The following is a 13311-nucleotide window of genomic DNA, read 5'->3' as shown; positions in this document are numbered from 1 at the left end:
TTGGCCATTCGGTGCACCATTATATGGTAACAGGTTAATTACAATTGATAAAGCCATGTGGGGGGTGTGATTCGAAAAAATAAAGGGAAACCACACAAGAACAGTAGCACTGCTTTGACTCTGGGTGCTGCCAGTTTGCAAAACCGAACAGAGGACTTGCGTAAGCAAAGGGATTGATGTGTGTGGCTTTATGGCAATTTTAGGGATTATACATCGCAATGTGAGAAGGGATGTAAGCAACATTTTTGTGCTTACGCACTGTTTATACATGTGGCCCCTTCTCTTATACTCCACTATTTGCAAGGTTAGCTCACTTAATATTTGACTAAAGTCCCCCATGACTATAATATCCCCCAGTAAACTTGCCTTTTTAATATTTTTTGAATATTATTAAAAACTAGCACTTTGAAGTTACTGCAATCAGGGGACTATAAGCACACACATAAAATAAGGCCTCTTTCACTAATGTTTAGCCAGGTTTCTGTTATTACTAGAATATCATACACCAATCTATGTTTAACTCCAACTCAATTGTTTCCTTTTTGAAAATTCTAGCATTAAGGCAAGTGTTACTTATTTTACCTTTGCACTTAAATTTTGCACTAAAATTTACCTTTGTTTGTATATTTGTTCTTTTGCTATTTTTTGTTCCATGTAACCTAGCTTGTCCTAAACTCCCTTGCCTCACATTCCCTACTTTAAATAATCCTCAACTAATCTACTCATATGCCTCCCAACACATGTCTCAGTGGTTCAAATGAAACTTGACCCTTTTTATCCTACACCAAGATTTGAGCCACATGCTAAGCCTTTTAATCTCATCAGTCTTACCTGGACTGGCTCACGGCACAGGTAGAACTACCCTTGTCTGTTCTGTTCCTCAGTTTAGCACATAAGCTCTTTAAATTTCGATTGCAGAACAGAATGCAGACAGCCTGTCCTTATGTATGTCATTTTGTGTATGATGCTCCCGAAAGTTTTCCCACCTGCGCTCCTGGAAGGCAACACACCGTCCGAGACTCTGTCTCTGGAGCAAACATGTGCTTCATCCCCCGTAATGATTGAATCCCCCAATATCACAACCTGTCTCTTTCTGGGTGATGGCTTCTGGGACTCCTCATGCCTGCCTCCCATCTTAGATTTTTCACAGAAACCGTCCAGCTCTGCAAGGACCTGAAAACAGCTTGACACTTCCAATTCAGGGGTTGATGCCACTGTGCAGTGTGCACCCTTGCGCCTATGTCTGACTGTGACCCACCTATCTGGTCTATAGACTCCTCCCACACCACCATAGGGGTGCACATAATCTCCCTAAAGGAACAACCAATTCTCTACTATATCGACCCAGAGCTTGAGGTGCTTGTTCAGCTGGCATCTACTGCAGATGTAGCCTTTAAAGAGGACTGACTCTTCCAAGCCACCTTTCAAAAAGTTCACCATCAAAAACAGGACTTGCATTGCGCTGGCCTCATTTTTAAAATGTGGTTTTGGATTACTAAACTGCTCAGCCCTCTTTACATTAACTTGATTTAACTTACATTATTAAATTTATAGAACTGCTGCAGTTATTTAACACCTTTTGGCCCCTTCCTCTAATACCTTCCCACTCGACTACCTGCTGTGTGTCTTTCTTTGAAGTTATTAAACTGTACTGTTCCCTGTCTGTTTTCCTAACTTTGTGCCCCTGTTATTACTTTCTTAGTTTGAAGCTCTCTACTTAAAGTGTGGAGTGGGTGCTCTGTGACTAAGAATTTGCAATTATTTCCAGAAGGTAGCCGGTTCAAATCCTGTTACTACACGATGGGATCCTACTCCATTTGGACTTTGAGCAGGGTCTATAACCTGAAAATTGCTCTGGAGCACTGTACGACAGATGACCCTGAGCTGTGACCCCCCCAATGGTCATGCGAAAAGACAATTTCCAGTCTGTGATTAATAAAGTACATCAAATCAAAAAAAAAAAAATTAACCCTTATGCTGTTGCTTTCTTAATTGTGCTAATGTTTCTGACCAGTAAAAACAGCTCTATCAAGTACATTTTTTTTCACAGACTACTTGTTTCTTACTAATAAAACTTGCTTACTGAATAACCACCGCTTCTTATTTACTTATTCACTTGTGTGTTTCTACTGCTGCTTGTACCTATCTATTCCTAAAATAAATGTTCTCTTCCTAATGAACGAACATGTACACCCTCACTTTGGGCTAAACGTTTAACTGTACAACTGCAATATGGTGCTCAACCCAATTCTTCTTTATGTGTGTTAAGTTCTTCTCAGTAAAGATCACTGCTGCTTTAAACTATTCAACACTAGGATGCAGGTGATTTACTTACAAACAAACTGCTTTCTACAACTACTTTCTTCCACGGTGTGCCCAACTTGTTGATGCTAGATTTAAATACAGTAATCCCTCCTCAATCGCGGGGGTTGTGTTCCAGACAAAACCAAACCCGCGATAGGTGAAAATCCGCGAAGTAGAAACCATATGTTTGTATGGTTATTTTTATATATTTTAAGCCCTTATAAACTCTCCCATACGGTTTATAAATATTTCCCGCACAGTTATACAGCATAATCCCTTTGTATTCTCTTAGATATTAGGTAAGATTCACTGAAATTATGTACAGTATGTAAACACACTGTTTATATACAGTAAAACCTAAATATTATTTTAACGATATCGAGTGTCTCTGATATCACATGTTACAGCCATTACGATAGACAGGCCACCAGCAATAAATACGTACAATGCAAGAAAAATTGTATACAGTAAATGTGTGTACAGTGACACTAAACGTACGTACATGTACTAAGTACTGTAAGTAGAAAATTAATTAACCACCAACCATTAATTACTCACCAACAATGACACGATGACTTTTCCGATAACGATGAGTTTAATTTTACTGCACAACAAAGGAGAGCATTACAGCCCTTCTAAAGGAGCCACTTCAGGCAACTGTGTAGCACCGCCGTTATTCTTCTTCAATTCAAATCCCTAAAGCAGATTCCATCCAGACTACTGCCTTATTACATCCACTTACAACTCGTTTTGTACCCTGGTTAAAAGGACACTGCAGCTGTAGATCTTATATTCCTTTCCTACTTTTTAAATAAAAAGAATTGTAGCCTCATTGATGCTGTAATGGCGTCCTACAGCTGTGTAGCTTTTCCCTTCCTTCAACAAATCCAAAACGTTTACCTTTTCGGCAATCGTTAACATCTTCCATTGGAGCTTGGGCACAGACCCTGAAGCAGTAGCAGGAGCAGATCGTTTTGGAGCCTTAATGAAGGGCTTGAGTATGCACAAAGATAAACACAAAAGAGCACAAAAGTTAACTCTTTACACAGCGAAACACGTTGATGCTGAATGAGCAAGACGAGACTTCCTGGTTAACACCGCATTCAGCACACAGGAACTTAACTGCGTGCTCTGATTGGTTAGCTTCTCAGCCATCCGCCAATAGCGTCCCTTGTATGAAATCAACTGGGCAAACCAACTGAGGAAGCATATACAGGAAGTAAAAAGACCCATTGTCCGCAGAACCCACGAAGCAGCGAAAAATCCACGTTATATATTTAGTTTTGCTTACATATAAAATCTGCGATAGAGTGAAGCCGCAAAAGTTGAAGCGCGATATAACGAGGGATTACTGTACAAGTACAAATAACTTTTGCAAATGCTTTTCCAAACACTTGGCTAGGATTGCTCCTGTATGGGCGAAAAAAGGCAAAAAACCCTTTTCAATTGAAAAAAGCTTTCACAATTCCCACACGACTCCCTAGCGTCAACCAAAAAAAACATTTTCTAAACAAAGTTTGTATTCTAATTAACTCTCACACAGCAGTAAAACAAAATAGTCAGCACATCTTATTCCAGTCTCACTTGTAAAGATAACATGAGCACATCAGTACGTCTGAATCTCCCAAAGTATTCACCTCTCAGTCTCCCAAAGTCTGCATTTTATGAAAGAAAGAGACGATCACTAAGTGAAACCTCAAAGACTGTATTTGTAGTATAGCACAAGGTGCTAGAAAACCCAGACAGACCTAGTAAGAAATACTTAATATGCTCTATGGTGAAATTTTATGCATGGCCTTAAAGACTTCAAAGTAAAGTTTTGCCTCTAACCCTTTTAGCAACCAGAAAAAAGACTAAGTATAATTATTACTTTATACTTTCTGCCCCAAGGCTAGTACTGCTGATAAGAGTGTAGGTAGTATACGGCAAGCATTTCTTGTTGTGTTACTTCAGTTAACTCATATTTATTAAAAACAGAGATTAGTTACTGTATATATGAGGTGTTACTGAAAGTTGACTGCATTCTAAATAAAAAGGCAGTTTGTTCTACCTTATGACTAGGTCTGTTGTAAAAGATTGCTTCTAATGACACTAGAAAAGACAACTTTGCCTTCCATTACAGCAGCTTAATATTTCTCAATGTCAGTCAGTATCCAACCCGCTATATCCTAACACAGGGTCACGGGGGTTTGCTGGAGCCAATCCCAGTCAACAGAAGGCGCAAGGCAGGAACAAATCCCAGGCAGGGCACCAGCCCACTGCAGGGCATACACACACACAAGGGACAATTTAGGATCGCCAATGCACCTAACCTGCATGTCTTAGGACTGTGGGAGGAAACCCATGCAGACACGGGTAGACCATGCAAACTCCACACAGCGAGGACCCGGGAAGCAAACCCAGGTCTCCTTACTGCAAGGCAGTAGCACTACCACTGCGCCACCGTGCCACCCATTCCTCAATATGCTTTATGTAAAATATTTCTTTGCAATGGGCTTTACCATTCTCAACCCTAAGTAACCCTTTTAAGGCAGTATTCCCCAAAGCTGGAAATGTTTAACGAGTAGGATTAGGAATTAGAAATTGATGCTATTGTTTTAAAATTAATCCTAATAATAAGTAATGGATGTTGTAGGCTGATACTTAGTGCAGCTATAAGTACTTTTATTAGAAAGAAAAGAATAATGTTACCTTTTCAACAATAAATATATGAGAATGATATCATTTTATTTATTTTCATACAGGATTCAGTAGCCTCGCCCAAAAAAGGGAAACCAGTGCCCCACCCTGGAGCCAGGTCTGAGCGGGGAGCTTGTTAGTAAGTTCCTGGTGGTTGGGCCTTCATCCAGGAGACCTGACTAGACATACCCTGAAAGAGCAACATGGATCCATCCTCCAGTGAACCCATCATCTGCAGGAAGAGCCATAAAGGTCTGATGCATTGTGCCAAGGGTGACAGTAGAAGGCATGTGCCATGGCAGACAAGATCCCTTGCTACCGAATTTAACTCTAGGTACATGGAATGTGATTTCTCTGGTGTGGAAGGAACCCAAGCTAATGCAGTTGGTGGAGAAGTACCATTTAGATATAGTCGGGCTCACCTCTTGGAGAGGAGCTGGACTCCAGTCCACTCTCTGGTTGCCCAGAATGAAAGGTGTTTGTCAGATTTGGGCTTACTTATTGCATCAGCTCAGCATGTGCACATTAATGTTTATCTTAGTGGACCAGATGGTTGCCTCCCTATGACTTTGAGTTGGGGGAAGGGCCATGACTCTTGTATTTGGCCTTCTTGGAAATTTTTGGGGGAGAATTGGAAAGTGCTCACACTAAAGATTTAGTCATTCTACTGGAGGTGACCAATGTCACCTAAATAAAACACAAAATAAATCTGGATCTTTAGGGTTTTCTCTCCAAAAATGGCATTTTACAGTACATAACCAAGACATTTTATGATGCACAATCCAAGAATCAATTTTCTTTTGTGTCCCGATCTTACAGCTATCATTGTATCAAGTTTAGATGTCATATCTCAAAGCATTGCAAAATCATACTGTTTGGCACAAGGTGTCTACCTTTTTGAAAGCATTATGCCCCTTTTTGGAAACATTCTCTTTCACCTAAACAATCTCTTAAAGCAAGTAATGCAGTAACAGTTATATATATATATTGTAATAGATTAGGGTTTTCTCGCACCCTTGTACCCTCAGACCACACGTCAGACACCAGATAAAAATCCAATAATTATTTATTATAATAATAATTGTGCACAAAGCACCACCACTCCACTATTCTTCAATAACCAATAATAAACAATACTCAATCACAATCCTCCACTCCCAGACGCTTAGCCACCCTGCCTCCCAACTCAGCTCCTCGTCTGGGAGCTCCCACAGTCCTTTTATATTCCCTGACCCGGAGGTGTTCCTTCCCAACAGTCCACAAGTCCTTATTCCTTCCGGGTCAGGGTAAATAATGTTTTTTCTCACCCCGGAAGCCCGTCGCTCTTCCTATGACGAACTTCCGGGTCATAGGGCATGAAGAACTCTTCGGTCCTCCCTGCAGCTCCCTCCCGTGGCCCCCATGGCATCCAGCAGGGCGGTGCATAAAAACTACATGGTCCATAATGCCCTGCTGGTCTTCTGGGGACCTCCATGCTGCAAGGAGGGCTCCACCTGGCGCTTGGGGTATTGGCGGGGTACATGGCGGCCATATCTTACAATATATATATATATATATATATTTCACATCTGGAAAGAACTAATTACATATTTACATTTTCATACTAGTTTCTTCCAGTTATAGAAGATAGAGTGGGGGGTTTTGACATTAAACTTCAAGAGACACAAGTACAATGTAACAGTAATCTAACGCTGTCTGCACTCTAAGTTGCCCAATTAAGCTAACATATGGAAAATGTGCAGCAGACAGCACTCTGGTATAGTACTTGAAACCCTTGAACTGTATGACTACATACAGTGACATTTCAAAGTTAAAATAAAGCAGTACTTACAAAACAATTGGAGCATCAAGTCCTTCATCAATGCATAATTCTCAACAGAATCAAAACTCTGATCAGAATCTGACTCAAGCTTTGTGCATAATGATGCATAAATATGAGCTGTCACAGAAGACGTTTGTTTACTGTCTTTCACACACAGCTGTAACATATAATATAAAAGACTAATATAGAGATGAATACTTCAATAGAATGGGCTAAAACTCAGCTATCTAAAGGTAATTGGAGTTTTTCACTATGCATACCTTGTTGTTGGTGTGGTCTTTGATAAAGATAGATTCACTCAGTTGTTGTTCGAGCCATGGATTCAGGAGAAACATTTCAGATTTCATCCTGGACATGGAACGTTAGACCAGCTTTTTACCCTCAAAAGGATTTTGGAATGTTCATGGGAGTATGTGCAGGTACTCTAAGCATACAACTACATCCCTTGAGGTGTCCTCTGGGGGGTGCCTAATGAGTATGGGGTACCTGACTACTGTTGTGGGCTACTCTTTCCCTGTAAAACTGGAGTGAAATCTTAGCAAAAGAGTAATGTTTGAGGTTAGAAACAGCTACTCACACTAAGCACCAATGCAAAGGGTACAACAACTAGTCTCTCTGAAGGCATTGACTAACCAGCCTGAGACTCCTTAATAAGTACTAACTATTACAGAAGAATGGAGAAAATATAAGTGCATTCTGACCTTTGTACTGTACAATGAAAAAAAGGACTGGGCAATGTGCTCATTTGCCATCAGTTTGGAAACCGAGAAAAAAATACTAATACTAAAATACTAAGTAGGGTTCTTTCTTACAACCATAGAAAGTCGGGACCTTGGGTTTACATCTCATTCGAAGGATGGCACCATTTCTCAGTGCAGTTTCCCTATCACTACACTGGAACATTGGTTCCACATAAAAATCACAGGGTAAGATACCTCTGCTGGCCTCACCAACACCTCTTCCAGCTGCAGCTCAAGCTTTGCTGGTTGGTCTTTCATCCAAGTGCTGCCTGAGCCCAAACATGCTTAACATCAGGCGGATTTCCTATTCTGAAGTGCAGGTGGTATGGCTTCTGGCTACATTTCAGTGGCCTCCTTCAATCAGTGCCAGACTCTTTAGTATATTTAGCATTGACTACATTAATATTGCATAGGTTTTTGTAGTCCTGTGAATGAACACAGTAGACTGAGCCATGTCTGAATGGCACTTGAAATCCAACTCAGATGTCAGTATGAATGTTGCAGGAATTGTACCAATGGTTGTTTTACACTGTTTTAAAGAGTTAATTTTTCAGTTAAGCATGTTCAGATTTAGTCTTTAGCATGAACTTACATAAAAGTCCTGTCAGACAATTAAAAAGGTGAGTACAACAGATTGGTACAATAAAGTTTTAGATTATTCACAGCATAAAATTAAACTTCTTTAGCTTATCTTTTCTTGAGCATTTGTGGGTTTGGGAATGTGCTAAATTAAAGTCTGTACATTTTTTACTTCAGTTTCATTTTAGAGATGTCACAACTTTTTACTGTTATATTTTTGTTATTCCCGTGCTGTCATTTTCTTTTGTACAAAAACAAACATGCTGGTGCAGCTGCTACTATACTAGGACAAAGATCAGTCTTTTGTTATTAGTACCAGCTTTCAGTTTGTAGCATGTAACAAACAGAAGTTGCATAGGCGCTATACAAGAATAAACTGAACTATTGAACTGAATGATTTCATCGGACACTGATATAAAGGTCAATGTTATAATCTAAAAGGAGACATGAAACTGTTTTGTCTAAAGAACCAACTATCAAATGATAATCATATAAAATAGCAAAGAAATTACTTTACTGAAATAACAACAAAAATACTAAATTATGAAATAAAACTATATATGTATATATTCTCCTAACAGATAGCAAGCTTTCCTTCACAATAAATGTATTGCATAATACAGAGTGTTACTTTATGAAATAAACTGAAGTTTTTATACCTTCTCTTTATATTATATTCAATAAATTTTTGTTGCATATTCTGTAAAAATACTTTGTCCAATTCTCTACCAGACACTTTTTCAGCTTCAGTTTATGCCTAATATAATATAGAGGGTAAATGTTTATGATGGATTAGCCTATATGTGTTTTTGTGTGTATTTATTATATGAATAAACATATTTTTATTCATTCCCATAATCACTTCTATATACTGTTTAACCATCCATTCAACTACTGTGTCTTCCAAACCCAATAATCCAAGGGATTGTCATTGGGTATAAACAACTAAATATATTTAATAATAAATTTGCTAACTACATTTTTATTTAGTTTACATTATGTAAAATATATAATTGTGTTACAAAATATTCTAATTGTTATAAAGAGCATACTGTATATTGTGATAGCTGACAAATATTATTGTGGCTACAGCTGAAAAAACAAATAAAAAAGGCATTAAAAGTTTAACTGAATAATAAACCATAATTCTTCTCCCTTATTCCCATTTACTCATAAGGATACTCTTAGTGTTAAAACTGACAGTTCACAGTCATAAGCTGAAATTCCCTTGATTCCAATAAAGGGCTTTACACTTCAGTGTACTTCAATGTACCAGACATTACCCAAAGGACATATCCACACATATCAGCTAGTTTTAAATAAATGAGCTACCTAGAGACCTTCCTTTTTAATAAAAACAGATTCTTCTAATTGTAGGGATCATAGGACTGTAAACATGATCCTCAGAAAAAAAAAATAATTTGGAATTTGATCCTCTCTTACTTTTCTAACTGTCTTCCTGGACAATAATGTTATCACTATGTCAAATTATACATAATTAAGATTATTGATAAATGTAGGGTTTTTATTTAACTGAAGCCTCAAAAGACCAATGCTAAAAATCTTTTAGAAAATCGGTTATGCCTTTAGACAAGTGCCTTGGGCCTGAAATTTCCTTGTCCATTGCTAGAATGTGTGTGGCAGTGTGTATATATGGCAGTGTATATATTGTACAGCCATATGATAACTTAATATTGAAAAGAATGCAAATGACCGAGACATACACATAAACTGTAACAACTATTACTGAATAGTAACTGAATCAGTCAAACTGAATGGTCTCATTAGTTCAAAATCCCCATTCTCTTAATTATTTTTTTACCACTACAAATACATTCTCCAAATTTTAATATTGTTTTTTGTAATGTTTATTTTGTGAATTGTCTTGATGCTTGCATAATATACCAAATTAAAAGCTTATTATGCAATTTGAACTGATTATATGCAGCAAATATTCTTTAAATAACTATTTTCTAATGATTTTTCGAATTATGTGTGGAACAGAGGTTACAGTATTGGTTCCTTTTATGCTTGTTAGCCTAATAAATCCATCTAGTTAATTAATATAAAGAAGTATGCACACACTCTCTATGTTATTAGGTAACCAGCAGAAAAAATGTCTGCTACAACTATTCCTAACTTTTTTTTGTAATTAAACAGAAACATTATATTATTTCCACAGTTTAGATTTTATATGTTGCATCTTTACAGTTTCAGAAATACTTTTGCAAAAATACTATTATGATAAAAGCAAAAATTATAAAACATTTTTGTTTGGAAAATTGACATATTCACTACAATTTAAGGCTTTTGATTTTTATTATTGGACTGGTATCAATTGAACCCCATTTTAAACCATATGAACAGGCAATATATTTCTAAAATTATAAAAAGCAAACTTTAGAGCAGAATTTAGTATAACAAATTAATATATACTATGATTGTGATTAAATAAATTTGACTTAAAATACCAAATTTATCATTTAAGTATTAAGTTATTAATAATTTATCTAAATGACTTGCGGGTAAATGCAGACAGAGGCCATTTATCTGTTCTCATCCTCTTAGATCTGAGTGCTGCATTTGACACCATTGATCATAATATTCTTAGAAATCGCCTTAGTCAATGGGTGGGCCTCTCTGGCAGTGTCTTAAATTGGTTTGAATCCTACCTGGCAGGGAGAAAATTCTTAGTGAGTTGTGGTAATCAAATCTCAAAGACACATGATATCCGATATGGTGTTCCACAAGGCTCTATCCTGGGTCCGCTGTTATTCTCAATCTACATGCTTCCGTTAGGTCAGATTATCTCGGGTTACAACGTGAGCTACCACAGCTATGCTGATGACGCACAGCTGTACTTATCTATAGCACCTGATGACTCAGACTCTTTCGATACACTAACACAATGTCTTACTGGTATTTCTGAATGGATGAATAGTAATTTTCTCAAACTAAATAAAGAGAAAACTGAAATTTTGGTAATTGGCAATAATGGATTCAGCGAGGTTATCAGAAATAAACTTAATGCACTAGGATTAAAAGTTAAGACGGATTTTAAATCGCATATTCATCAGACCACTAGGACAGCATTTTTTCACTTAAGAAACATAGCTAAAGTTAGACCTCTTATATCATTGAATGATGCTGAGAAATTAATTCACGCTTTTGTTTTCAGTAGACTAGATTACTGTAACGCACTCCTCTCAGGACTACCCAAAAAAGACATAAATCATTTGCAACGAGTGCAGAATGCAGCTGCTAGAATCCTAACTGGGAAAAGAAAATCCGAACACATTTCTCCAGTTTTGATGTCACTACACTGGTTGCCTGTGTCATTCAGGATTGACTTTAAAATACTGCTTATGGTTTATAAAGCCTTAAATAATCTCGCTCCATCTTATATATCGGAATGCCTGACACGTTATATTCCAAATCGTAACCTTAGATCTTCAAATGAGTGTCTCCTTATAATTCCAAAAGCTAAACTTAAAAGAAGTGGTGAGGCAGCCTTCTGCTGTTATGCACCCAAAATCTGGAATAGCCTGCCAATAGGAATTCGCCAGGCAAATACAGTAGAGCACTTTAAAACACTGCTGAAAACACATTACTTTAACATGGCCTTTTATAACTTCACTTTAACTTAATACTGATACTCTGTATGTTCAATTCTTCATAATAACTATTCATGGTGGCTCTAAAATCCGTACTGACCCCTACTCTCTCTTCTGTTTCTTTTTCCGGTTTTTTGTGGTGGCGGCCTGCCACCACCACCTACTCAAAGCATCATGATGCACCAACATTGATGGACTGAAAGCCAGAAGTCTACGTGACCATCATCATCAGGTCCTTCCATGAAAACGCTAAATACAAAGAGGACTGTTTGATTTATGTTAGGTAGATTGCCCAGAGGGGACTGGGCGGTCTCTTGGTCTGGAACCCCTACAGATTTTATTTTTTTCTCCAGCCTTTGGAGTTTTTTTGTTTTTTCTGTCCACCCTGGCCATCGGACCTTACTCTTATTCTATGTTAATTAATGTTGACTTATGTTTATCTTTTATTGTGTCTTCTATTTCTCTATTCATTTTGTAAAGCACTTTGAGCTACATTTTTTTGTATGAATATGTGCTATATAAATAAATGTTGATTGATTGATTGATCTAAAAGATGTTAGCACATATATATTTCTCTTCTGTATTTTTTTCAAAAAGTGCAACTTACCTTTTGGCAGCTTTATCAGCTATGATATCTTTACAGCTAATCTTACAAGATAATAGATAAAGGAAAGGCATTGTAGTGAGAAGTGGGCATTGCCCATTCTGCTAGGCTTTAGTGGCACACCTGGCCTGATAAGACAGCAGACATACAGCTATGCTATACCTCCACTTAAATTCCAAAGTAAGTGTCTGAGCGGTTTCATACCAGCCTGTAATTCATCTGATAATAAAGGTGTAAATCAGAGTTGACCTGACATCTTTGAAGAGGCCATTTTGCTGAGAATCAGGCTGGAATGCACAAAATAGACACTAAGGACAAAGAGCTCTAACTCAACAAATAATAATTCAATGAAGATTTGGGCAAAAGAGTTATGGTATAAGAAAAAATATGGAAGGCCAAAGTGAAGGTGGGTAGATAAAGTAAAAGAAGATCCAAAGTAAAAGGGCTTGAATGTGGAGGGCTGAACTATTTGGAGAAGGCTGATCAAGTAGATCAACCACACTTAGAAGTGGGAAAAGACGAAGAAGAATAATTGAAAGAAATAAAAGAAATCATCTATAAAACATTGTCAGGCATATCTGAACAGTCACTTGGGAAAGGAGAAGTACCTGAGGGCTGGAAAGTTGCAAATTTGACTCCAGTCTTTAAGAAGGGGAACCTGGTAATTACAGACCAATAAGTTTTACTTTTGTGTCATGCACAATTATGGCAACTATAATTAAAAATAAATTAGAAAAAGTACCTATACAAAAACAATATACTAAATAATATCCAGCATGAGTTTATGAGAGGAAGGTTCTCTTTTACATTTTTTTGAAAAGCCAACTGGAATAGTTTTACATTTACATTTACATTTATTTGCTTGGCAAATGCTTTTATGTAAAGCAACTTACAAAAGACGTAACATAATCGAGTAACATTAGGCTAGGGCCTGTTATTCAGAAAGTGTTGTAGGATAGGTAACAAACG

Source organism: Polypterus senegalus, chromosome 3 (assembly GCF_016835505.1).
Source record: "Polypterus senegalus isolate Bchr_013 chromosome 3, ASM1683550v1, whole genome shotgun sequence".
Lineage (NCBI taxonomy): Eukaryota > Metazoa > Chordata > Cladistia > Polypteriformes > Polypteridae > Polypterus > Polypterus senegalus.
Note: the sequence above shows the minus strand (reverse complement) of the source record.